This window comes from Lasioglossum baleicum, chromosome 10 (genome assembly GCF_051020765.1).
Source record: "Lasioglossum baleicum chromosome 10, iyLasBale1, whole genome shotgun sequence".
NCBI lineage: Eukaryota > Metazoa > Arthropoda > Insecta > Hymenoptera > Halictidae > Lasioglossum > Lasioglossum baleicum.
The window spans coordinates 9,551,067-9,577,998 of NC_134938.1; the positions used below are offsets into that span (position 1 = coordinate 9,551,067).

The 26,932-nt window shown below is 41.9% G+C and overlaps 1 protein-coding gene across 3 annotated transcripts in view; it reads right to left on the minus strand.

Moving 5' to 3' along the window:
• Positions 1-26,932, minus strand: part of Egfr (epidermal growth factor receptor) — a 230,640-nt gene that overhangs the window by 102,571 nt on the left and 101,137 nt on the right. The window contains exon 1 of one of the 3 annotated variants that reach the window (XM_076431873.1): positions 371-8,251. The exons of the other annotated variants lie outside the window; for them this stretch is intronic. The gene's annotated coding sequence lies outside the window, so the exon portion shown is untranslated. Of the gene's footprint in view, positions 1-370; positions 8,252-26,932 lie in introns of those variants that run through there. 3 annotated transcript variants of the gene reach the window in all.

Here is a 26,932-nt window from a genome sequence, read left to right on the forward strand (position 1 = left end):
GAGTCAGACTGTGTCTTTCTTCGAAAACTTTCGCTGCTGCCAGTCGACTAAACTTTCGCATCGTGTAAAAGGCGAAGTAGACCATAGTGAATCATCGAACATCCTGATGTCCTATCTATCCCCTACGTTTCTGATCATCATCTCCGTGTGAACACAGTTGAGACCAAGTACATATTAAGCAGCTCTCGCAACTATGAAGAACTATGGAGAGCTACCATCAGTTCCATCAGTTTGCAAGTTAGGGAAGCTTTGATCAGCGGAAGTGACCACCGGCTAACTTGGGACTCGTTTGCTAGTTACCCGAGACGGAACCACGAGTTCGCATCGGAGCGTGTGGGTTTGTTTGCGCGAGGGGAGAAAAATCACTCACCGATTCAGAGGCGATCATTCGGCCGTCGAAATATCCAAGGCGAGGCATTCGACACGTCGCGCGTACGAAACTTCAAGGTACGTTCACTTTCAAAACAAGCTTGCCGTGTCTCCGTAGTTTTGCGTGCACCACACTCTGAGCATTCGGTACAACTATTGCACTTTCACAGAAACGACGTTGTTCCGCGGGTAAAAAAAAAGGCAGGGTCCACGTGATGGTCGGAGGGAAATCGAATTTCACTCGATCGGCGAACAGGTCGCGGATCGACAACGATCGAGGCAGAGTCACGAGCGGGTTTGGCCACGCGCGATCGTAGTCAGCGGACGCCTCGGGACGGGCGCGTCCATGAGATCAACTGTTCGCGGTACCACGCGAGATCGAGTTTACGCGGCGCCGATAAGAGGCGCAGGAGTGAGCGAGCGCGCGCGCACGCTCGCGCTTGTTATCACTGTCAAACACGTTGACGGCGCAGTCCGCCGCGTCCGCCTGGCATCGCTTCCACGAACCCGTTCTCGACCGTCTCGAGTTGCCGAGCGCGGGAGAGAAACGGATTCCTTTGTCGTTCCTTCGAACACATAAAATCCGAAAGTTTATCGTCGACGTGTTCCCCCGGGCAACCTGTTTCCTCCTGCTGACAACAATACTCTGCGAAGAGAGCTAGGCCGCCGCTGTCAACCGATTCCCCTCGGTCCAGGCTGCGCTAGAGTCCTGGCTTCGCAGGTCGCCGCGGTGTCCACCCACGACTGGTCTACCGAGTCTCGTCTCTTCTTCGGTGTTTCGAAACGAACGAGCTTCTTCTTTCACGGATCACTCGCGATTCCACCGGCACGTCCAACGACGACGACGGAAGAACGAAAGAACGCACGCGCCCGACCGGCGATCCACACACGAGAAAGGAAGAGGCGGCTTTCACGAGAATTCCTGCCGATCTTTCGAGGCCTCCTCTTCGGTCCGCGCGTCTCACCTTGCGGAGAGCGAGTCTCCAGGTCGGCCATGCAACGACGCACAGGTCCACGCTGGGCAGCAGTCTCTCCTCACCTCTCGTACACCTTCGGGCCTCTCCCTTTCCACCTTTCTACCACCACCACCAACCGCACGGTACCGCCGTGCCACCACCACCTTATCCACCTAGCCACCACTACCACCGATGGTACCTGGAGTCGCCACCACCCGAGTGGAGTGCCTCTCCACCTTCTCCTTCGCCGCCGTCAGACTTCCTCGCCTCTCTCTCTTGCCACCCCTCTCTCGACCGACCAGAAGACAACTCCTAGCTTCCTCCTCTCCTCTCCCTGCTCTCCACGGCTCCCAACTCGCCAACCTCTCTTCTCTTCAACGTGCTGCTCTCTCTCGCCTTCCTCTTTCTTTTACCTACTCCTCCTACTACTCCTCCTTCTCCTACACCGAGAGTCCTTCTTCGTGGATCACTCGGTTTCTCTACTTTGCTCCTCTAGCCAGGTAGAGCGGCTAGGTATCTCTACGAACAGATACGAGGGGCAAGGGGCACAGTGCCGGCCTTTGTCGCTACGAGGAACGGCTTCCCTATACTCGATGCATCGCCACGCATGATCCCCCTCGGCTTTATATGTATACACCTGAGGGTTGCAAGCGGTGCATCTGCACTCCGAAAAAACATGTGCTACGACCGATCCCCTGCTACCAGGACCCCGGAGGTTCCCCAGGTTCGAGGTTGAACTGCAAAGGTCGTTTCTGATGGACGATGTGTCTCTGACCGACTTTCAGGATACGAAAACAAACTTTGGAGGCTTGTACGTGGAACTGGTTGAAATGTGTTGGTGTGGTAGGGAAATTTCCTTATCAGAAATATGTATGAGCAATGTGACTGATATTGTTGAGCAATACATCAATCGTTAGAATGTTTGTTGGAAGTCAACGTTTACTTACATTCTTTTTATTGCTCTATATGTCATATTTATTATTCTGTTATTTATGACAAGACATATATAGCAAGTTAAACATTCCTGCCAGGCATTTTTCAAGATGCAAACTTTTTAGTTAATAGATGGTTGCATAGTGCAATATTCAATCAACTTGATGCTCTATCTATTATTCTTCTATTCATGACAATATATGTATACATATAACAAGTTAAACATTGCTGCCAGGTATCTTCCAAGACAGAAACTTTATAAATTAGTCGTTAGTTGTAAAGTGCAATTCAATCAATTTGAAGCTCTATCTATTATTCTATGATTCCATTGTTCAATTATTCATGACAATACGTATAACAAGTTAAACATTGCCACCAGGTATCAATCAAGACACAAACTTTTTAAATAATTCGTTAGTTGCAAAGTGCAATTCAATCAATTTGAAGCTCTCTATCTATTATTCTATAATTCTATTATTCAATTATTCATGACAATACGTATAACAAGTTAAACATTGCCACCAGGTATCATTCAAGACACTTCGTTAAATAATACGTTAGTTGCAAAGTGCAATATTCAATCAACTTGAAGCTCTGTCTATCATTCTATCATTCACGACACTACATATAACGAGTTAAACATTGCCACCAGGTATCATTCAAGACACTTCGTTAAATAATTCGTTAGTTGCAAAGTGCAATATTCAATCAACTTGAAGCTCTGTCTATCATTCTATCATTCACGACACTACATATAACGAGTTAAACATTGCCACCAGGTATCATTCAAGACACTTCGTTAAATAATTCGTTAGTTGCAAAGTGCAATATTCAATCAACTTGAAGCTCTGTCTATCATTCTATCATTCACGACACTACATATAACGAGTTAAACATTGCCACCAGGTATCATTCAAGACACTTCGTTAAATAATTCGTTAGTTGCAAAGTGCAATATTCAATCAACTTGAAGCTCTGTCTATCATTCTATCATTCACGACACTACATATAACGAGTTAAACATTGCCACCAGGTACCATTCAAGACACAAACTTTTTTGAATGATTCGTTAGTTGCAAAGTGCAATATTCAATCAACTTGAAGCTCTATCTATTATTCAATTATTCATGACAATATGTATAACTAGTTAAACATTGCCGCCAGGTATCTTTCAAGATACAAACTTCGTAATTAATTCTTTAGTTGCAATATTCAATTAGCTTGAAGCTCTATCTGTTTCGAAAGACTCCTTGCTGTTTCAGGAAACGATTTTGCGGAAACAATTTTTCTTCCTCAGAAAATCGCAACTATCCTCGGTTGACGGACGTTTACACTTTGAAAGGAGCTCTTTATTGTCCGAGGCATCGCATAGTGGATACTGGGTGTTTCCCGTGCAGCTGCAGGTCTGAAGGGGAATCCCGGAAGCGGTATCTTCTTAAATATCGTGCCCGAGTAAATAGAATTTTCTTTCGAATTGTAGAGTTGCGAATTGAGATCTTGTTAGACACTGAACAGTGGCTTGACCTTGGCGATGCGAGGCTGCAGATAAACCTTAAATCAAATCTAAATATTTGACGTTCCGCTCCAAGTTTCTGAATGTACGACGAGTACGTCGAATTTCGAGTCAGTAATAATTACACTGCAGATTTTACGCATTTCTGACAAGAAGTAAAAAGTTCAAAGATATCGTTACATTATTTTCAACCTACTAAATGAATTGAGTAAGAAAATAATTTCTATTTCACGCGAAATTTTTATTTCGCATGAAGATCCGCCGTCTGCTAATAATTATTCCAAAAGCTTCCCCTCTAAAAATGGAAGTTGTAACACAATGGCCTGAAAATTTCGAAAGTCTTCTTGAATGCCATCCACGACTCACAACAGACTGTAACACGTTTCCTAGTCAATGGCATCGCAAAGTATCGCGAAGTGCTATGAAGTTTCTCAAGCATTTGCATGAACCGCCATCGCGCGGAACTGGTCCCATTGTTTGTTTACATAATCAGCGTGAAAACGTTCGGCGAGCGGTGAGCCTAATCGAGCAAAGCGAGTCGCAAGTATGTGGCGTTGCGTTACGTAAAAGCCAGCTCTTCGAGATGTTCAGGCGTGAAAACATGTCTCGCGTTCTGTTTCTACGAAGAATCTACGCGGCTCGGTTCCGTGGAAGCTGAACATTTTCAAAGTTGCGGCTGACGATCATTCGCTTTTTCCGTGAACGACGCGGCACCGTTTTACCATAAATATGTAATAACGCAACGCGCCGCTTCGACAAAGAACCTCGACGATTCCTCGGCCGAGGGCTATCGCCTCGGAGCGAGAACATTCTGCGCCGGTAAATAGCGGAAAAAAGAGGCGGACGTACCGTCGAACTAAAGGTCGGGCTGGAATACCAGGCCGCCGTGAAAATAACGGGGATTCCTTTAAAAACGCGAATGTTAAACATAAACGGCCGTAGTTCCGGGTACCGAGGCTCGAGACGCTACTTAAACATTCGCCCCACCGATGCCCGCCATTGTGGCCGACCGCGTTGCACTTTTTGAAATGGTTACCGACAGTTTTAGGACTCGCCAGTTGCAAGCGAGCTCTTCCGTCAACACTAACTCATCCCAATTGTTGCATACGAATGAGGAAACAAGCAGTTTCAACAATTTCTACGCTCTTTCTTGTCGGTGCTTCTTTTAACCTTGTTGGACTCATTTTTATTGTAACTACATAGTTGAGGGTATTTAGGACCGTACTCTGCTATTTATCAATCTTTCCAAATATATTTTTGAAAGTACTTCCTGTTCGTTTATATTTTGTTGAAGATCATTTTATATTTTATCAAATTCTGTGTGAACGTTTGCTGATCTGCTTTTTAAATAGGTATTCTGTCAAGGTTACATTTTTTAATGCCACCCTGACATGTACAGTGAGCTCAAAAGTATTTCTTTTAAACTGTTACCATTCCTTCACCCGTTTTATGCAACAGAAATGCGGAACGAGTTCAGTCGTAGAAAGCCCTCAGGGTGCACACCTGTTGACAGCATACCTTTCATTCAAAGTTTCATAAATCGAGCTATCAAAATCGTACATCAAGTTTTAAAAGATCGTTGTAAAATAGAAGAAAGAAATGTTTATTTGCGACACCTAAATCTGACGTCGAAAAATGGGTCAGAAAAACATTCAGATTCTGTATTAAATTATTAAGATTGGAAAGACGTTTCCGCGAACAATTATTGTGTACATTTATTCATTGAGACAATGTCTGTATTTACAAAAGACAATGCAAACTACCACTTCAAGTGTTAACATCATCGTGGCGAGAAGGGTCTCCGAATCTACAGAATTTCCGGGACGGAAAGAAGGTTTCTGGAGTACCCAGTGCATCTTCCCATAGAAATTTGAAAATACAGGGGAGGGGGATGACTTCTCCGCTTTCGGCAGGTGCCAGTCGATGCTTCGGTTCGATCCAATGCGAAGCCCCGAACCCCTGAGAAACCACACCGAATCCACCCTTGACATTTTTCACTCGAACACTGACGCGTGTATTGTTCTGTTCGAGTGGTTTGCCTATTTCCACGGCATTATTTGCCATTGGTATCTTCGCCCTCACAAAAAGAGTCCCCGCAGGGAGGCGACCGCCGTAACAGGCGCAACAACCCCGAACAATGCCGCAAAATTTCGGAACAACCTGGTCCGATTCCATTTGTCATTGTGCGGGCGTTGCCTCCTACGAATTGTCTTCTCATCCCTTCCCTTCGACTTCTTCGAAGGAATCCCTTTACTTCGAAGTTAGTGAATAATCTTCTACAATCTTTTATCTTTTATTCATCTCCGAGACACTGGTATTTTAAAGTGGATTAGAACTGTCCCATAATTAAATCATTCTTTTAGATTACAGCACGATTAACTTAAAAGAAATAGGTGAAAATGAACACTTTCTTTGTGTTCTGCTAAATGTGTGTCGTATATGCAAACGTGGGTTGTATCAAAACACGTGTATATTAAATGAAAAGCATCAACATTTTTAATTTATATTTATTACAAGGAATTGTCTAATCGGTGAAAGAAATGTTTCGTTACTTCGTTTTCTACGTGTAGAACAGACTGTACAAACTCGCACCACGCATAAAAATCAACCCAACGCATTTCCGTCGATCCCACATCGACTACGGAAAACATTTATTAAGTCACCGGCAACTTTGCGTTTCTTACATCAACGCCAACTGAATGGAATTTCTACATAGCTAATTGGCTCGCGATTATTGTCGCCTAACTGCGCCTCCCACTTCCTCGTAGCGAAACTTTCCACTTAATTGCACGCGTCGGCCGCGATACGATTTTTCGAACCGAGCAAAACACTTAATTTCGCAGGCCGCGCGTTAAGTGTCGAGGAAGCCTTCAATTTCTGCGGGGATAGTCAAAATTAACCCGGCACGTGGGATGTTCGTGGACCCCCAGTGCAAAGTAATATTTGTACTTAATGTTTTATGTTTATTGTAACATTTACTTATGATATTTTTGTTAAAATAACAGTATAAAATACATATACAGCATACACAAACTAGTTATCAGACCAGTCATCTATGCTTTCCGTATTCATATCCACATCAAAACAGTTTTGAAACTGTTTTTTTCTTTTTGATGTGTTTTTATTACATCAATACAAGCGGTATCGGCTTTTCAGAAGCTACATTGTACTGCAAAACGGTAGCGAAAGAAATATGAGGAATAGATAGCATATCTCAGGGGATCCGCTGGACCCCCACGTCGACACACGACGCACGGTGGTCTAAATATTTATCATTCCCCTCATTTCGTATCATTGAAAAACAGATATCGTTACTAAATATTATTAAAAATTTGATGATCGTCGACATTTATAGACCTTGATACGGTAAAGACTTGTATAGAGTTTCAAGAGTGTAGAGTTAAGATCTGTTTATTTCAGAATTGTTTAAATTACTATAAATACTCTTTCATCATAGGAAATGGTTGTGAATAAATTTCTTGAATCAAACGTGTATTATTATAAAAATAGCGGTAAGTCTATATAAACATTTTTATAAAGCTACATGCTTGTCACATTTATCGCTTCTGAGAATTTGACAAAGCTATTACATCGATTTACAATTTCAAAATAAAAGTTATCAAAGCAAAAGATATCTACTGATGATCTACCCCTTTTTCGTTGCCAACACGGATTAAAAAGGCTTAAGAAACGGCAAAAAATTAGTTATTTTTCAGCGAAAAAGAAGAAATTCCCCTCCCGAAGACTTGGACCACTGGAACGACGGTGTCGACCAGTGCGAGACACCGAAGGGCGGACTACAGAAAGAGACAAATTCGACGACAGAGGGGGAGTCGAAGAAAGGGAGTAGGAGCGGTTATGTCGCGGCTAAATTTAGGCCCACGCGCGCATAAAACCACCTGTTGATTCCTGGCGGACTCGTGCGATCGCCATTATCGTCATGGGGCAATCTGCCCGGCCGACAATTAGCGACGCTGTGAAAAGTGCATCGCCGTTTCTCAATCCGGGGCAATATCGAGAGACGAAGAAATCGTTTCAGCCTGCTTCTTTTTCTTGACCCTGCATTCCTCGGACCATTGGCGAACGCCGGTAAATTTATTTCGTCGTACAGTGCACATTAGTTGTAATTTTCAGAAAAATATCGTTCGCGTCAGAAATTTCGTAAAACTATCAAGATTTTTAAAAAAGTGATCGTTTCATGATTATCATGTAGAAAACGTAAGGGAAGATTTTTTTCACCGATTAGATAATGAAATTTTTAGGATTTTTTAAAAAATGTTGATGCAGATGTTGTTGTTGTAGAACATTATAGACAATAATTCAACTTTTGCCCGTACAATAAAGTTGTGAAAACAACTTTCAGTACTTCTGCAATTTTTCCAAAGAAAGAAAGAGAACCAGTTACATAATAGACTAATCCTAACATCTCAAAAAAGGTCAAGCCGGAAAGCTTGAAAACGTTAAGTGTGGAACATTATAGATAACAATTCAACTTTTGCCCGTACAATAAAGTTGTGAAAACAATTTTCAGTACTTCTGCAGTTTTCCAGTCTTCTTATGAACCAGTTAGTAGACTAATCCTTCCGATTTCTCAGAAATGCTCCAGCCGAAAAGCTTGAAAATGTTAAGTGTGAAACATTATAGATAATGATTCAACTTTTGTCCGTACAATTTTGTGAAAACAGCTTTCAGTACTTCTGCAATTTTTCCAAAGTCTTTTTATAAACCAGTTAGTACACTAATCCTTCTAATATCTGTTCTTTCTAATATCATTTTGAAAAAGTTACTCCGTTTCGAAGTGTACGGAGACTTTTCTGATAGATTGTAGGTGTCACGATGTCTGAACAAGGCTGTAGAAGGATGTTATCGAGCAGTTTCCAGACGTGTCCAATCGAGGACAATGATTCCGCCGGTAAGGACGACGATGACGGTCATAAGGAAGCGCGAGATCAATCTCTATGGCGGCTAGCCGGACGTCAAGCGGGGCAGGGCCAAGCTCGTATCTCGCGCTTCGACGCGCGATTTACAGCTGGCGCGTTGCTTTATTCGCCAACCTGTTCTCCGTTGGTTCGGTCGACGGTTCGCCGAGAGGAACGCTGAACTCGCATTCCTGTTGCAAGTTGCAACGCCGCGCGCCGCGCCGAGCCGTACGCGAATCAGATAAAAGTGCACGCTGGAAAGTATACAGTATACACCGCGCAGCCTCCTCGGAGACTTTGAAGAATTGGCGGAACGATCCCCGGGGATCGCCGGGACGCGGGTGCGTTATGCCCAACCGAGATTTTCGATAGGACGGACCGGCATTAAATTTCCCTCGGATCCGATGCATCGTCGATTCCTGTTCCCGATCGTTTACTGCCGCCGCAGTCGGACGAAACGATCTGACAGCGATTCAAAATCGATTTTCGATAAGTTTTGTAAATTCATCGTAACGCAAAGAAAATTTATACCTTTTGAAAATCAATTTCAACTTTCTGCAAGTCAAATTCAACCTCTTGCAAATCAATTTCTCCCATTAAGAATACTTAAAATTATTTACACTTGAAAGCATCTCTCTTGAAATCAGAAGTCACTTTTAAAATTTATTAATCAGAAAATGGCTACAATGAATATGCATATCCACATACAGTTTTTTTACATTATAAATTTAATGAACTGTTAATTACTTTTAAATAAGTATTTCATGTAACAATTAATTTACATTTGATCTGATTTTCTTTACAAAAACTTACTTACAAATACTTTATTTGCAAAATGGCGAATTTGGAGTGCAGAACCTGTATTGTAAATTACTATATGGTAAACTCCATTTTCCATTTTGGATTTCCTGTATAAAATGATTATCTTTATTATCCAGCTTCGTCAGAAACGAAAAAAGGAGGAAATAGTTACATTCAACTGGATTAGCCAGGTATAATGAGTTGAGGCGGATTTCGAATTCTCGGAGATTATCATTCGAAATATTTTAGCCGACAGTCACATACATAATCATATAAATTTTTTGTATGTTGGATATTTTGGAAGCTATAGGTGCTAAATTCTGCAGGTTATTGGAACAAAAAATGTTAACTCGAAAATTAAACATTCCTTACGACCTAGAATAATTCCATTCTATACGATTTTATTTTATGAATATGAAATTGATATAATACCCCATAAAATACTTAAATGTTTAGTAATTGATTAGATACCAACATACTTAAAAAATGTTGTGAAAATTATTTTGAAACGATCCCAAGTAAATTTCATTGTACGAATAATAAGATAGAGTTGAATTACAGATTGTTTATTAAGTAACCAAGAGAATTGACAACGACTAGAATAAAATAGTGGCGAAGCACCCTCGGACGATCTCTCGCCGTGAACTTCTCATCTGTTCGGTCTCTCCTCAGGGGACTCCGGTTCCGAGTATACCACGGGCATAGAACGTTGACTATAACGCTGGCCAGAAGAGAATACCGGTTCGGAAAGTGCAGTGGCGCCGCTACCCGAGGAATTCGCGTTTGGAAAAAATCGTACGGGTCAGCCGGATTTGAATAAAGCTCGTGTCGCAAAGCTCATTCGACCAGTTGGTCCACGACGCGTTCCTTGGATTCCGGACATCGAACAGTCATGCGGATTTTTGTTCGGTATCGTGTTCCTTCGCCCTTCCGATTTCTTCCGGAATTGCTTCCATTAATTTCACTGAGCACCGCAAAAATTCACTCATTTTCTCCGCCCGTCAAGTTCTGAATAAATGCACTCTTACTTTTTACATTTCAACATTTAATATACAAAATGAGGACAAATTGTCAATATTACAAAAAGTGTTCTGTGGGGTTTGAAAGACCCTATAATACTAAGTGTATCCCGTAAAAATCAAATTAATCGAGTGAACATTCATAGCCACTTTCATTGTGGTACTTTTTTAAAAACTCGAATCAAAGTTGACGAACATTTATTATGAAAAATGGGAACAAGTTTGACAGACCCTATAATACTAAACGTGTCTTGTAAAAATCAAATTAACCGAGTAAACATTCATAGCCACTTTCATTGTGGTACTTTTTTAAAAACTCGAATCAAAGTTGATGAACATCTAATATGAAAAATGGTAATAAATTGTCAATGTTTTAAAAAAAGTTTTCTAGGGTTTGAAAGACGTATCTTGTAAAAATCAAATTAATGGAGTAAATATTTAGACAAAGTAGAGTATCATATTCGATTTTACGCTTTAGTTTTAACGATACAGTCAGATATTTAGTAATACTTGTGACTGGTATTACGTTTCGGCACTGCCTCGAAGACTGTGGCATCGCGTGCACGTGGTCGCTCAAAAAGATTGAGAAACCTTCGAAAACGCTGTCAGGCCGAAGCGAGCCAGGCGTAAATCTGTCCGTAAGGATTCTCGCGACCGAGTGGCCATCGACGAGCGGAGAGCACGCGGTTTACCGGGAAAGATTGAGCGCCGGTTCCAGGAACTCGTTAATAATAATCCGTGGCGGAATTATTTATTTAGTCCATTTGCACGTTCGGAGTCTGTCTTGGCGCATGACGCCGCCGGTAATGAATCCTTCGTATACGCCGGTGAGTTACAACGGCTCGCGGGGCCCCGGACCGAATATACCTGCCTGGACCGAGCTACAGGACCGTGCAAAAGATGCGCCGCGAGGATAACACCGTCCCGAGAGAGCCAATCGTCCTTTTATTTTCTCCGTTCGTTCGTACCACCCGCCTTTCCCGCCTTCCACGCTCGCCACGCTGCTGCGGCGGCTGCTGCTGCGAACGCGTCTTCTTGTTCTTCCTCTCTTCTGTCTATACACCCTTTGTCCTGAGCTTCGCATTTTACTTTGCTGCTAACGTCGCCAGCTATTGTTCACCGAGCAGAAAATCGAACGACCGTCTGGCGTGGACGTCTCGCGCAAAAATCGTGAGACTTTTTCGTCCCTCCGGAAGGGTTGCTCGGGGTTCAGCGAGCTCGTCCGGAATTTTTTGGTCTCCTTTCAACCCTAGATGTCTCGCTCACGCCTACCAGACGTCTGTGAGTACACCGTCCAAAAAATCTTCTTTAAAAAATACTTTATCACTGTTCTTATTACTACCTACCTAGCTTTAAACGTAGCCGGTTCAATGTGCCTTATAAAAATAATAAGATTGAATTTATTTAAACTTCGTACGGTTCATATTGAAACATCCGCGCTATGTATATATTTATTTAATCATCTACCACGAAAGTATTTTCGTAGTTTCAATGATTGTGAAATAAAAAATCTGGAAGTCAACCGCGGGTGCCCATTTAGTGCATTCCTTTCAACAACTAATAATATTCATCTAAAAATATTAATTTATAGTCTTAAAACGAGAATTTCTGCAAATATGTTAAATACAAATGGTTTTAAACTAACCATTGACGGTTAGAACTTTGTTATTTTTAATTATCTCTGTATAAAACTGTTGAATACATTTTTCTGATTGAAACGACACCAAACACGGTACAATTTGGATCACACCGACTCTTTCAATGCACGATAAAGTGGACCCTCGATTATCTCAAAAGTCAATGGGTACACCCGGGGTATTGCGGTCGTTCGCATGGAAATATCATGCACATCTCTTTCGCATATATCAAGGCGCTTACAGTGTACTTGAAAGTACCGTTCTCATTTTCTGAATTTCTTCTAGAGGCGTCGAATGCAAAAAGGCAAGACTCGAGTCTACAAGGTGGAAACTGAGGTACATCGCTAATTAAAATCTCGCCGAGCTAATGAAGCATCGCGGCGCCCGTTCCGCGTCGATTCACGGTCGATTCCTTGTAATTTCGTTGAGGTGTATTGTTCACTCTCCTCTTTCTCTATCTTTTTGACTCGCCGCAAGGCTGGCAGACGAGGCGGGTTCCTTGTGTTTACCGATCCTTTCCGTTTCCGCAAATATTGGCGACCGTGGGACGATTCGTGGGAGGCGCATGGCTCGGAACGAGCAAAGAAGGATTTGTCGGGCTGCGAACTCTTTTCTTCTTGATTATCTTCAACGGAACGACCGTTGCCACAGCTACGTTTCTCTACTATTGTACTCTTAATTTTCCGTGGTCTGCTCGTGCTCACCTGCGTCGACTTAAACTTGCGCCTCGGGCTCTCCAACTTTTGCATAAATCCTTGCATACCGTTCCAGCATGTACCATTCTAAGAACTCATTCATACTTTCTCGACAAAATGGTGATTCCGAGGCGTTCTAATATTTTTTAACACGTTCGCTACCAGCATTTGTTTTCTTGCTTACCATCCTCGTTCGAAAGTTTTATCAAATTCAACGTACGCAATTTTGAATTATTTAAACAGTTTAGCAGAAGAAAGTCACAGATTCTCTGAAAATTATGCATTCCACTGTGACTTTAAACAACGAAGAGAGAGAGAGTGTATAAAATTAATTTGACGGTTTTTAAGTGAACTGTCAGATTATGTGGATGTCACATATTTGTGACGGTGGTAGCGAATATGTTAAATTCGTCTGTATTCTATAAATTGTGAAGAGATTCAAATAAATTTTATGAGAAAACAGGTTCAACTCGATGTGCACAATTTAAAAAGAGTACATCGTATAAAAATGATCTGGATCGAAGAAAATGTCTTCATTTAGGAATTAAAATTGCTTCGAGTTCAAAGGGGAGATATTTTCGAATTTTATTCAATCTTCCAACAAATTGCCCGGCTTCATTTATTTTGAGAATACATTTGAAATTCTCTTATTTTTGGTGCACAATTCCAGGCTCACGAGAAACGTGATTATTGCAGACACATTACTATATGCATTTATGGTAGAAATGAATATGTGTAATTTAAAGCAGCAAAAACATTGGAAGAATTTAAAAAAGGTCCCAGTGTAATATATATTCAATTAAATTTTTATTTCACCCCAGTTTCTTGCGGCCCAGATGGAAAGTTTTTACTTCGCATAGAGATCCGCAGTCTAGCAGTCGCACAAGAGTCTAGCAATAAAATTCTATATAATTTTTCAGAAGTGTGTTGAAACTTGAAACAGCATGAAAAACTTCGAATTCATTTTTGTTAAAATTGTGCCTCCGAAATAAAGATAATATAATTGTACCCGGTACTAAAAGTAACCCGGCTCTAAACGCGAGTACTAATTACAGCGATGCAATTGCTGCGCGATACGTAATTAACAGCACTGGTTTATGCTACACAGCATTTTAAACCTCCGGGATAAAATTAGAAAAACCTGCGTTTCTTTGCAACGCGGAATGCATTACGTAGAAACGAATGGTCCGATGCTTGCACCGCGCGTATGGCAGATTACCATCTGTCCGCTATTTCAGCGAAAATGATGTTGTACCCGAGGACAGGTTTGATTCTAAGGTACGACTGTTACCGGTAGCTTCCGTGACTAATCGGGCCGTAAGTTCGAGAAACGTTAGATAGGAGGATTAGACGTCGGAGCCTAGGAATGTGGACGCGGCAAGAAGCGCGACTACTTTCAATTACCGCGGCGGAATCGGCATTCCGCGGATCAGCCTCAGCAGTATCGTTGCTTCGGGGATTAAAAATTACTCGGAACGTTGGAACTTGTGTAAGCCGGCCGATGATAGCTGGCATTCCTCTGAAAATCACCGCGGCTCCCACTCCACTCCGGCGACCGCCATAAACGCGGCAAAAACCGCCGGTGACGGCACGTCGCGGAAGACCTTACTGCAAGTGTTTAACTAGACCTCGTTGACACGTGTCAATAAACATTCTATGTTATTGGACGTTGATAAAGCGATTTCGCAGCGGCACCGTACTCGACGCGCGTAAAATCATGCGCTTGTAACAGTTTTTTCACTTTTTGGCCAGTTAACGAGTCGAGTCAACTTTTTGTACTGCGTCGAACACACAGCATATTGTTAAATCCTCTCGTAAGTAGATTGCGGATTTTTATGCAACATTAGAATTGTCTGTGTTAATTGAAAAACACAGGTATATGAACAGGTATATGTACATAATTGAAAAACCACGTTTACTCCTTTCTTCAATAATTTGATTGTGCTGAAAGATTTTTCTCATTCCATAAACGTTATTTAATAATATACTAATTCGTAGTCTTGGTTTCTCTTTTGTATTTTTGAAAGGTGAAACACTGAAACGTGATGATAAATCTCTTCTTTGTACAGGATGGCCCACCTAACGTGACCACCTCAATTATTTCGCTATTAGTAGACCGATCAAAATCTTTTTTGTCATAGATTTCGGTGAACATTCACGGTGATGACATTTATTTTTTCTATCTGTTTTCTTTTTAAATAAGTTTTGAAAGTCACCTTCGATGTTTTGGTTCATCAGTTTGTAAACGTCGAAACGTAGACATCAAATTAAAACACGCGAACATGAACAAAATATTGATAGCGACGATTTTTGGAAAATGCAGAAAAGAACATAAAACCAAGTATAATTCAGTTATTAATTATCCTTATAAAAGTTAAAGGTCACCTCCAATATTTTTGTGCATGAGATATGGTAAACGTCAAAATAAAACACGCGAACATGAACAAAATAATGACGACCTTCGAATAACCTTGAAAATAACGTAATACTGCACGATGTAATAGCCGAAAAGATAGTGAATTTTGGAGATCGCAGCAAATAACATAAAACCGAGTGATTCAATTATTAATAATCCTTAAAGCGACCACGTCAATCGTGAAACGACCACGATATTGCACAAGACAAATTGCGCCGATGCACCAAAAAGACAGAGGCAGTGGACGACCGCGGTAACAATTCGCGTGTAACGGCAGGATAATTGACCGGGCCGCGTCGAATAACAACGAAACGCGCGGGACTATCGTCGATCGATTCGATTGTTGCGTTTTTTCCGCGCGCGATCGCCGCGGTTGGTGCGTTCTGGTCCGGGCGGGGTCCGTGCTCCCTCCACCCGACCCCCAGATGGGCCCGGCCGATCGCTTTTTTCCAGCGATCCGGCCAATTTCTTGACACATGTTCGCCGGTGCAACGCTGAATCACGGCGGAGCGGCTTTTTATGGGAAAGCCGCGAGGGCAGTTTAAAAGTCAGCGAGCTAGCTACTTTCACCCGGTCCGGGCGCCGAAAAACAGCCGGTCCCGGCATTTTTTTGGGAATTAACCGGAGCAAAAGTCAGCATACGTCTCGAGATTACGACGTGCGGTGAGTAAAGTCCAGCCGGGATCAAAACATTAGCCTTTCTTCTGTGCCGGAGGGCCCGCGCAAGAACCGAATCGCCGAATAACAAGTTGGTACACCTGCCATCCGAACCAGGAATCCGTGTAATTTTTTCTCCTCGCGTCCTTCGCTCGCGTATCGACTGTTCCTTCGTCTATTAAATCCATCACGCGACTTGCTCATCTTCTCGACAACCCTGCTCGATTGTTTCCAACGGAGGTCTGGGATAGGTCACCTGGACTCCTATTTGCACGTTGCTCTTTCCCGTTCTCTCTTCCGGGAACACTTTTCCACGCTGCTGTCGGGCGACCTCTGCTCCGACTTTTCGGGAACGTCACTCGAAATCCCCGAGGAGCCTGGCCACTTTGTAGTGACGAAGAGAGGCACGGAGGGTACATCACCTTCGCGTGTTTACCTCCTCGGCAACCGGTTCTCTTGCCTCCCTTTTCCCTCTCACCTGGCCGATCGTCTTCCTCTCTCCGCCGGCAACCGTTTACCTGTGTTCAGCCTCACGTAGAACCTTCTCTGTGTTCGCCTCTTCGTCTCTCGTATTTCGTTCCCTCCTCTTCGTTCAGCGTCTTCCTCCGTCGAAAGAGGATCCTGGCGATACTCGTCGATCCGCCTGTCTCGTTCTCCTCTCGGCACCGCGGTATTCAAATGACCTCGGATGATGAATATCCCCGTCTCTCTCGGCCCGACGGTAATTGCCGCTATTTCTGTCCTTATTTTTGCCCGCGGTGCGTATGGCTCCGCACGAACCAACGTGCACAAGCACGCACGTACTCCTCGCGCGCTCTCTCCGCTTCGCTCCTTTCTCCTCGCCGCGCGTCGCGTTCCCTCTTTTTCTTCGAGCTCGATGCGGCTGCATATGCGCGAGATACGTGCCGCACCGAGGCACGCCATTGCCCCTTATCTCCGGGAATTTCGCAAGGAGCGCGGATAAATTGCGCGCGGAAACCGAGCCGACCATCCCTGCTCCCTCTGGCGCTACCTCCGAGCACGGGAGGTGCGAACCTACCCAGAACTCGAACCCGCCGATTATCTCGCCTCGCTCCGAGGCCACCGCTACCTCGAAAACGGGCCCAGCGCTCCCTCCGTCGAGGCGAAACGCGATTTTCCCCTTTTTCACAGAAGCAGCACTCAGACTTCATAGACGATCATTCAAAGAAACAGCACTTCATAGAGTCGCACTCAAATGCGAATGAGCCTGATCCATTGGGTCGTAGGCTTCCTGAAAGTTCGGAAATGATTCATGACGCAACACGGTCGCCACGAGCTTAGGATCAAGGTCCGAGAAGCGACGATCAAAGGAATTAATGTAGATACTAAGGGTAGAATTACGCTAATTTGATTCTTCCACCGCAGGGCGGAAGATCCTTGATGAAGTATCAGTATTAGCACATTTTTCTTAAACGCCGGCCTCGGATGAAATTGATCCTTTCACGATGAAATACGTTCGTTCACTTCTCAGAACAGCTGAACTTCAATGTAGGCCTCAATTTAGTAATTTCCTCACTCAATTCATTTACGAATTGTGAGGAAAGAGTTGCGAATTAACTTGTGTATACGTAATAAGTACTCTAAAAAAAAAAACAATAATAGGAGAAGAGTATCCTTGTTTGAACTAGCGTCTAGGTTGGATCACTTATACTAAGAACTAGACTGTGGATCTTTATGCATTTGTGGAGAAATTGGTTGGAAGGAATATAAAACAGTAAAGGATTACAAAAATTTAAGAATATCGTAACATTTTTCATGTAAGAAAGTCATTAAGGGATGAAATCAATTTTCATTTCATTCCTGGTTCCCACAATCAATGTAGAACATTTTTATTTTGCATAAAGATTAGTCTACTAATAATCGTTTAACAGACGTGTTAGCAAACGAATTAATCCTCTGATGATCTTCTCCGATGATTAACTTGATGCAGAAATAATGTCAGTTTTGGAGTATCAATTTCAACCCTTAGCGCAACAATTTCTACGAGAGGTATCAACAAATGTTAGAGGCAGTATTAATCAAATAAATTCATTATCCAATTACAGTATGTATCGGTGTAGTAGCAGGTACGACCACGAGTTAAATAAAATATGTACGTTGCGTTTCACGTGCGGCTCGGTAAAAGAAACTTTGTTCCCTCGCGAAGGCAATTAACCGAATGAAATTGCAATAAGGTAACGGGGGATTTTTACGAAAGCGAGATGAAATTTATTCAAGGAAAAGTCGAACAAATTAAGGTGCAATCAAGAATACCTCGGCAGGCTGTACGTATTCCCCGTACCGAAAAGGTTCAAGTCTTTCGGAACGACCCGTGCATACGCACGAACGTGCATGGGTAGCTACGGGGCAAACAGCAATCATATCCATAAAGTTCCCGTGATCCCTTCGTGCCAGAGCCTCGCATGCTGAATAACAGCAAGTATTAATGGCCCGTCGGTCATTTCAATCTGTCAGTCGAACGTACAGTCGTGTTGGTATGTGCAGGTATAACCTTGTAGCCCGACATGCGCAACTTTTGTCTCTCGCGGATCGGATAGCACCTTGAGCCAGGCACGGTCACTCGAATTCGAGAAGAAGAGCATCTTTTTCTGTACCCAGAAGATCATTAACCATCGCACACATTGGAAATACTTGTGCGAAATGTCCTTTGCATTTCAGTTTGACAAATTTCTTGTGTTTCATGTAATTTGAGGAGAAAAAGCAGTGGGCTTCAGGAATTACTTTTATGGATGCATAATTTTTGTATTTATGGCATTACCTTCCTATAAGCGGCTACAAAATAATAATATACGATAATTAGACTGCGAATTTTATAGATTCATGGAAAACCTAATTTAATTTTCATTTTGCATGAAGATTATCTAGTAATTGATTGTAAACAAAATTTTCAAGTTCCAGGGTACCAACGGTAGAGTAAGAACGGGTTATTTGCGCGTTCCCGCGGCGGACGTTTAAAAATGGCGGCGGCGGCTACCACGCACGGAACGCGAATGCCCTTGCAATATCCATGGCGTGAGAATGCAATGGGGAAGCAACGCCGCCGATAGAATGCGACGATATAGGTGCCCATGGAGTCTGATAATATTCCCGATCCTCCGCGGCGAAAAGGTTAAGCGGACAACGCGCACCTTTCGCATTTCAGATCGATCGACTGAACTTTCGTTCTAGCTTCTCTGTCCTTTGGCAAGAAACAAGACATTCCTTATCCTGTCCCGTTCGATTCAAACCTTTCGATCAGCCTTTCGTCTCCGCTGAAAATGATTTTTATTCTACTCTTGAAATATTCAAAATCCACGCGGAGTTGCAAGAGCGTCGAATCTCCAGTGTCGTTCGTAAATTTTCCAAATCGCGTTTCCGCGACGAGGATTGATCGACGAGCACGATATTCTCTCGGAAACTTGCGCGCGTTCACTCGCGTGCCTAATTGGCTATTTATGTAACGAGATACGGCGCGGCGGTGTTCGCGCATTGAAATTTATGGAGTTTCTTAGGCGATTTCTCGCCCTCTACCGAATCGGTGGAAGCATCGCGGACTTGCGTAACGCAGACGCGCGAAAACATTCATTATCACCGTAAGCAAGAAACATGGCCGATTAGAGTCGCGAGGATGATTAATAAGGAGACGATCGGAGAAATCCTCGAGGCCGCTGCTTTTTCTCCAGTGACGAGTCAATAATGTCTCCTGAGAGGAATCGGTCGGATTAGGGGAGGTCTGCCGAATTTGAACCGGTGACTATCTACACTTCATTTAGAATTCATAGTCGACTAATACTGTGTCCTGATTGAATATGTGCGTGATTAAGAAACTATGCATTTCCATGGAGAATAAAGATGTTCTGAATCAAGTGTGAGGTACACGAGTGAAATAAAAATGTTTTAAGTCAAGTGTGAGGAACAAAAATGAAATGGAAATGTTCTAAGTCAAGTCTGAAGATCAAAAATGAAATAAAAATGTTTCAAGTCAAGTGTGAGGAACAGTAATTACATAAAAATGTTCCACGTCAAGTGTGAGGTGCACAAATGAAATAAAAATGTTCTAGGTCAAGTCTGAGGAACAAAAATGAAATGAAAATGTTGTAAGTCAAGTGTGAGGTGCACAAATGAAATAAAAATGTTCTAAGTCAAGTCTGAGGAGCAGGAATTAAATAAAAATGTTCTGAATCAAGTGACTGGAACAAAAATGAAATAAAAATGTTCCAAGTCAATTGTGAGGAACAAAAACGAAATAAAAATGTTTTAAGTCAAGTGTGAGAAACACGAATGAAATAAAAATGTTCCAAGTCAAGTGTGAGGAACAGAAACGAAATAAAAATGTATTTGTGTTCTGAAATTTCTCTAATGTCGTCACAGTTTCGTTACAAACGAACAAGATCCGCAGCGCAGCGATCAATTACGGGAGCCGGTGTACGTGAAGTGCTTTATTATTTTGTTTACCATCTTATGAAGCACGGTATCACGATGAACCGAGGACACAGGAGTCGCTGCGCAGCGGATCAGTCTCGCGTCAGGAACCGCTGACTCAACTTTCCTGGGAGAGGTGTCTCCGAGTGTCTAGCCGAGTTCGCCCACATCAGACCCGGTTCTACGCCTGCTGCTTAGGCGTACAATTGCCCGGGAACGCGCCAGAACGATCGGCGATTAGGCAATACTCGCCATTTTATAATTGTTCCCTCGGCATGCGCCGGCTGTTCTCCACCGACGTGCTCGACGATTTCAACACACACCGCCCGTTTATCAGAACGTTTTTCACGCGATCGATTCTCGAGAATCTCTCTTCACGCGATCGATTCTCGAGAATCTCTCTTCACGGGAAACGTGAAATTTTGACTCAACTTGGGATTTGAACGTCATGAGTTGCGACCATAAAAATGCGTAAAACTTGCAAAGAACTGCCATGAAACCTATAATTAACGACTTAATATTTGATTTTACTTAATTCCTGGACTACGCACCGCGATGAAACCTCTTCGTCAAAAAGACTCGCGGTAAACGTTCAAGGACTTTGCTCGAAGAACTCTTAGCACCTACTAACATAGCTAAGCTGTGAATATGCATATAGAGTGAATGTTAAGCTCTATTTTCATGTGAGTAACGCACTATGGTCGTATTATGTTCCTAACTAAATTGCAGACTTTATGCATTTACAAGAACGAATAAAATATAATGTTATTCAGTTGCAAGTAATAGAGAAATAATTTCTAAAACAACGAACTAGGTTGTGTTAGCAGACAAAAGTGTATTGTTGATGTTCTGAACGTATTGATGATTACATGAATCAATTTTTGTCTGATTGCAGCTTGAGAACGGATCTCCGAAGCGTCGAAAGTTACATAGAAACCGCGCGACGTACTTTACGATCACAGAAGTTGCAGCATGGAGGCAAAACGGATCGCGTGTCGTTATGCGTGCGATTAATTTTAATCACGCGCGTGAGTGGTTTCGCGACGCATGTGTACCTGGATGTTCTTGAACGCTGATCGAATTTCGCGCACGCGAGTCTCTCGTTGTAACGCTTGATGGGAACTTTATGTTGCTTCCCAGCGTCGTTGCACGTGCATCGTTCGTTTCGCAATGCCCCGCTAAAATTAAGATAATCCTGGCCGTGCATTGTCATCATTAGATTGCGGATCTTTATGCAACATACAAATTTTCTTCGTTAAACACAAGACACAGAAACCGAACAAACATTTCTTTCTATCTTTAACTATTTATAAATTGTCTTAATGTCTTTACAGACATTAAACAGTATACTGTTTGAAATTATTGTACATGCATCCATTTCTGTCTCTAGTTATTATACGTACCAAGTCCAAATATAAATGTAAAATATCAATAATTTGTGAAGTTGATATTAAGCACCTAACCTGTCTCAAAATTTGAATCCTTCTCTTTTAAGCTACATAGTTTTTGTAAGTAAGTATTTGTTTCCATAAAAAAATTCTTGAAAAATGTTGATCTATTAAACCTGTTTGTCCCGCATGATTTCATCCCCCTGCTAAATCATAGTTTCCGCGGCATTTATGCAACCGCAGCGAGGTAGTAAGTATAAATCCTGGCGTGCGCCATATTTCATCGTTTCTTCGACGTCTCACCGAACCCTTTATTCGGAGTTTCGTCATAAACTGTCTGCAGACCTGTATCAACCTTTCGTCCATTACTCTAGCCTCAAAAATCACTGTGCAGTGAAAAATGAATTTATTTAACTTCACCCACGTGTACAGACCTACGTGCTTCCCCTTGTCCTCCCAATTATTTTCATTGTTCACCTTATTAGACGTCCATAACTGTTTTCCAATTTAAGCAAATCCATAAGGAGAATATTATTCAAGGTTTGTTTATCCTGTAAAAATGTTTCTAAACAGTTTCATCAATATTCTACCCTAACACTAGCGACGAAAGAGCCAGACACAAAACTGGATTTGCCTGCTTCACTTTATTCCCCCAATAACTTTCATTGTTCATCGTATTAGACTTCCACAACTATTCTCACATTTAAGCACGTCCATAAGGGAAGTATTGTCAATGATTGTTGATCCCGTAAAAAGTCTTTCCAAGGAATTCATCTACGTTCTATTCTATCGAGGAAAGAGCCAAGTTCAGACACTCCGGCTTAGCGTCGCCGGACGGACCGGACCCGCGACACTAATCCGAGCTATCGTAGTCCTCGGAGCGACCACGAAGAGCGGGGGCCTCGAAACGGAACCAGAGACACCATAAAGCAGGGGGGGTTCTCGGCTCCGATATCGTTCCGTTCGTGTTTACGTTTTCTACATTCCTGTACGTGGCGTATGCTGAAGTATGCGCGCCTTTACGACGGAAGACGCGTGTACGGTGTACGCGCACACGCTCGGCCAAATATATATGGAGAACGATAGGTGATATAAAGTGGTAATGTCGCGAGGCACCGTGAAACATAGCTGATTGGGACCCGGTCTCAGCTGCGGCTTATCGCTCCCTGTACTCGGCGCACATCCATCCTGCAACGTCGGTGCATAGGTGTACAACTGCGATGGGATTGAAACCGTCTCGAGAGATCTCGGAGTCGACGAGTGAAACTCGAGACGCCTCAAATACGCTCTACGAGCACTATTGTCATGGAAAGTCTTGCACGTTTCTTTTAAAACCCTCCCCCTCCGCGCCCTGTCGAGTTTCTTGAACTGCTTCGGAGGCCTTGGCGGCAGGATAACGAGAGGAAAGAAGTATTAAAACACATATGCGTGTCGCAACGTTGTTTGATACCGTATTCCGATCCCCTTTTTGCGTACCGTTTCGCGCACGTTTTATGCCCGCCATTTTGTATTCTGGTGTCGAGCGAAAAACACTGCAGTCGGCTTGAAAGTCATTTTTAACTTGAATTTGTGAGACGAATACTTTATTTAATTCTATGCGTAGTGTAATCGTTAACTTCGTTGCCATCGGTGCAGGTGCTGCACTGGTATATTTTAATTATTAGACTGCGGATCTTTATGCATTTATTACATGAATTTCAAAAATGTTGGAAAATTCTAAAAATTGTAGATCTCAAATGATTTCTCCTCTATTAAAATTGTTACACAGCGGATCTTTATGCATTTATGAAGAAATTAGTTGGGTGGAATATAAAACAGTAATAGATTAGAAAAATTCAAGAATATTGTAATGTTTATAATAAATTTTATGATTTCGGCGCAAGGTTCGATCATTTATAGAAACTAGCAAATTTGCAATTATTTAAACATGTTTCTCGACGTTTCGATCCTTATGTGGAATTACACGGCTGTGTTACGAGTTTGTTCAAAATATATTATATTTACATATATTATTATTTTTCAGACGCAAAAAATGTCTCTTTGAGAATGAATCCACATAAGGACCGAAACGTCGAGAAACATGTTTAAATAATTGCAAATTTGCTAGTTTCTATAAATGATCGAACCTTGCGCCGAAATCATAAAACTTATTATATTCATTTTTCGATCGAGAAGAATTCACCTCTATATTGTAATGTTGTTTTTAACTTAACAAAGTCCTTAAGAGATGAAATCAAGTTTTATTTTATTCCTGTTTCCCCCACAATCAATGCAGAATATTTCTATTTCGCATAAAGATCCGCAGTCTAAAGATCATTAAGGGAAGAAATAACATTCAATACAGTTTCTATTTCTTGCGATCGATGAAGACAATTTTTATTTTGCATGTAGATCCCCAGTCTATTAATTATTGCATAAAGCAAATGCACACAGGTTAAAAGACATTGTGAATAAAGTTCAAGAAAGCAACGAGGCCAAGGAGCCGTCGATAGAATCGGTTTTGGTCATTAACAATAGAAAAAGAAACTCCCGTCCCAATGAATTGATTAAGAATGCAGTGAATGCGAGTGCCCGTTTAGGTGAAACATTTTTGCCGAGGCTGTGCAACTGTATCGAGGGCATGTCTTTATTCGTACGATAGTTTAGCACTTTATTGTCGATTGCCGAACGCGATCGGAAAATACTGGTATACGGGGGTAACGAAGCTGTCCGCTCCGTGATAGGCAGCACGTGGGCGTCCTTTCCTTTCCAATAATGTTTTACGCTTGTACCATTAACTTCTAGCAATCCTGCACTTTCTAAAATCTTTTTTCTAGCTCTACGTATACCCTGCGTCTTCCTTCTTGGTCAAGCGTTCTACCATTGCGTTTCTCCAAAACAGAACGAAGATTCTAATATTTAGTCGTGCTATACTTTTATGCAAGAGAATCTAATTATTACGGTATACACGTTTTTCTCATATTGTCGTATTAACACGTTCTATATCAAATACTTTCGATTAACATTGATTTACGAAGAATCAGTCGCGTCTTCTCAGCTAAAAAAAAAAATGTGGAACGAAGATTCCTTCGAGGCGAGATACGAAGCTCGGTAACTTCTCTTTACATCGATATATGTATGTATATATCGATATACATCAATATTTGAACGTGATAAAAAGCGTCGTCAAGATAATACGTTACCGAACGAATTTAACCTTAAATGCACAGAACCGAGGTAGACAGTTTTATCCGGCCTTCTGTCACGTACTCAAAAATTCGTGAAGGACTGTTCATTAAATAAAAAGTTCGAAAACCTCTAGGAAGTCGAAAATATACAATATTTTTATTCTAGTTTGAAAAACAAACGTATTAAGCGGTGACGTTGCCATTTTGGATCGAAAAAATACAAAAACATTTGTCAAGAATTTGTTCAATTCAATTTTGTATAAAATAATTTTTTTTATAACGAAACAAAATTGTTTAATTTTTTGTTTTAACCCTTTGCACTCCTTTGTCGAGTGTGACTCGACCTCGGAGAAACAGAAATGTAAATAGAACGGGTTTTTATGTTTTATATTTGGTTCTTCCTTTATTTATTTAATTGTCTCATTTTTTAGTTAAAAATAAATATAAATTACAACAACGTTTGATAATATTTAATATACACTACTGTGCAAAAGAAAGAAGCACCGAGTATAATTATAAGATATAATAACAAACATATCTTTATGTAAAAATTGTATCGTGCAATGATTGATTTATTGATTATTCAATTAAACAGCGGAATCCTTTTCCAAAACCTGCTGTGTTCTTATTTGACTTCTTACGCTTTTCTATTAGATATGGCCAGGTGCTTCTTTCTTTCGCATGGAAGTGTAACTAATAAATGAAATTGTTACAAATAAAAGTAGCAGTCGAGTCCTTCGAAGTAAATATCAAATGAAACACTTAAAATAGTAGGGAGTTGGAAAGAAAATTGAAAAATAATTCGGAGCGCAAAGGATTAACGTGACGAATATTAAATATTACCTCGAATTTAGCGAGATAATACTTCCTGGGGCCACTGTAGTTCCGTTGCCATAAAATCAAGGTGACAAAAGCATCAGGAAGAGGAGCCTACCCTATCAGCAGACCGTCCCACGCGATCTGTTCCCGCGATCGCGTTCCGAAACGCAAAATATCGACTTGACCGCGATTTACGCCGTAGTTCGCGGGAATAATGCGTCGTAGTACACCTGGCGATAAAGCATCTGTGTGTAATTCGATTATCTGCAACGGTTATTGCATCGGTATCGGTTCGACGTGACCAGCCAATCGGCGTCGCGGACTCGGTGGTCCTTATCGCGTCCCGATATCGATGTTGCCAGCCGTATGTTCAACTCAAATATTGCGAATCGCTGGTCCGATACGGTTTCGCTTACCCGTAGCCGGCGTGTAAATTGTAAATCGTTCGTGCTGCGTTCCAACGTGCAGGTAAACAAGCTCTAAGGACGATCGGGATCGGCGCGGCACATTTCGCGAATCGTGTAGCACGTTTCTCGACCGTGGTTATCGGTCCCGCGGGACCTTGGGCCGCCGGAAGTCGACCTCGATTTGTGCCGTGTGATTCTGGAAACATTGCTGACGGAATAATTGCAAACTGTGAACTGGTCAGCTGCTACAGTACGCTCATGCACAAAAAAATCTTTATGTTTTCGTGTTATTGCATTGAAATACTCGCCAGAGTATGGATAAATAAATTTTTATCAAAATTGCTGTACCGTTATCCAAAATATTGTTTACATTAGTAAATATGTTGGTATCTAATCAATTACTAAACATTTAGGTATCGCACGAGGTATTATATCAAATTCATATCCATAAAATGAAAAAAATCATATACAATGGAATTATTCTAGATCGGAAGAAATGTTTAATTTTCGAGTTAAATAGCTCCGAGTGCAAAGGGTGAACACATGCTTATAAAACTAACTCCATAGATAGCCCTATTAGGTTTTATTTATTTTTACTTGCAGCCACAGCTAGTAAAATTTGTGTTTTTTTATATTTGTGACGTTCTTCTTGTGCACGAGCGATCTAAAAATATTTTCAACGCTATATTTCTGATTCTTGAAACATTGTCGATATTTCAACTGTAATAATTTCATTTAAGAATAGTGTTACTATTTGTGACTGTTAATTCAAATTGTGCAAGGTACTCCGACTGCGTTACACCGATGATTTTGG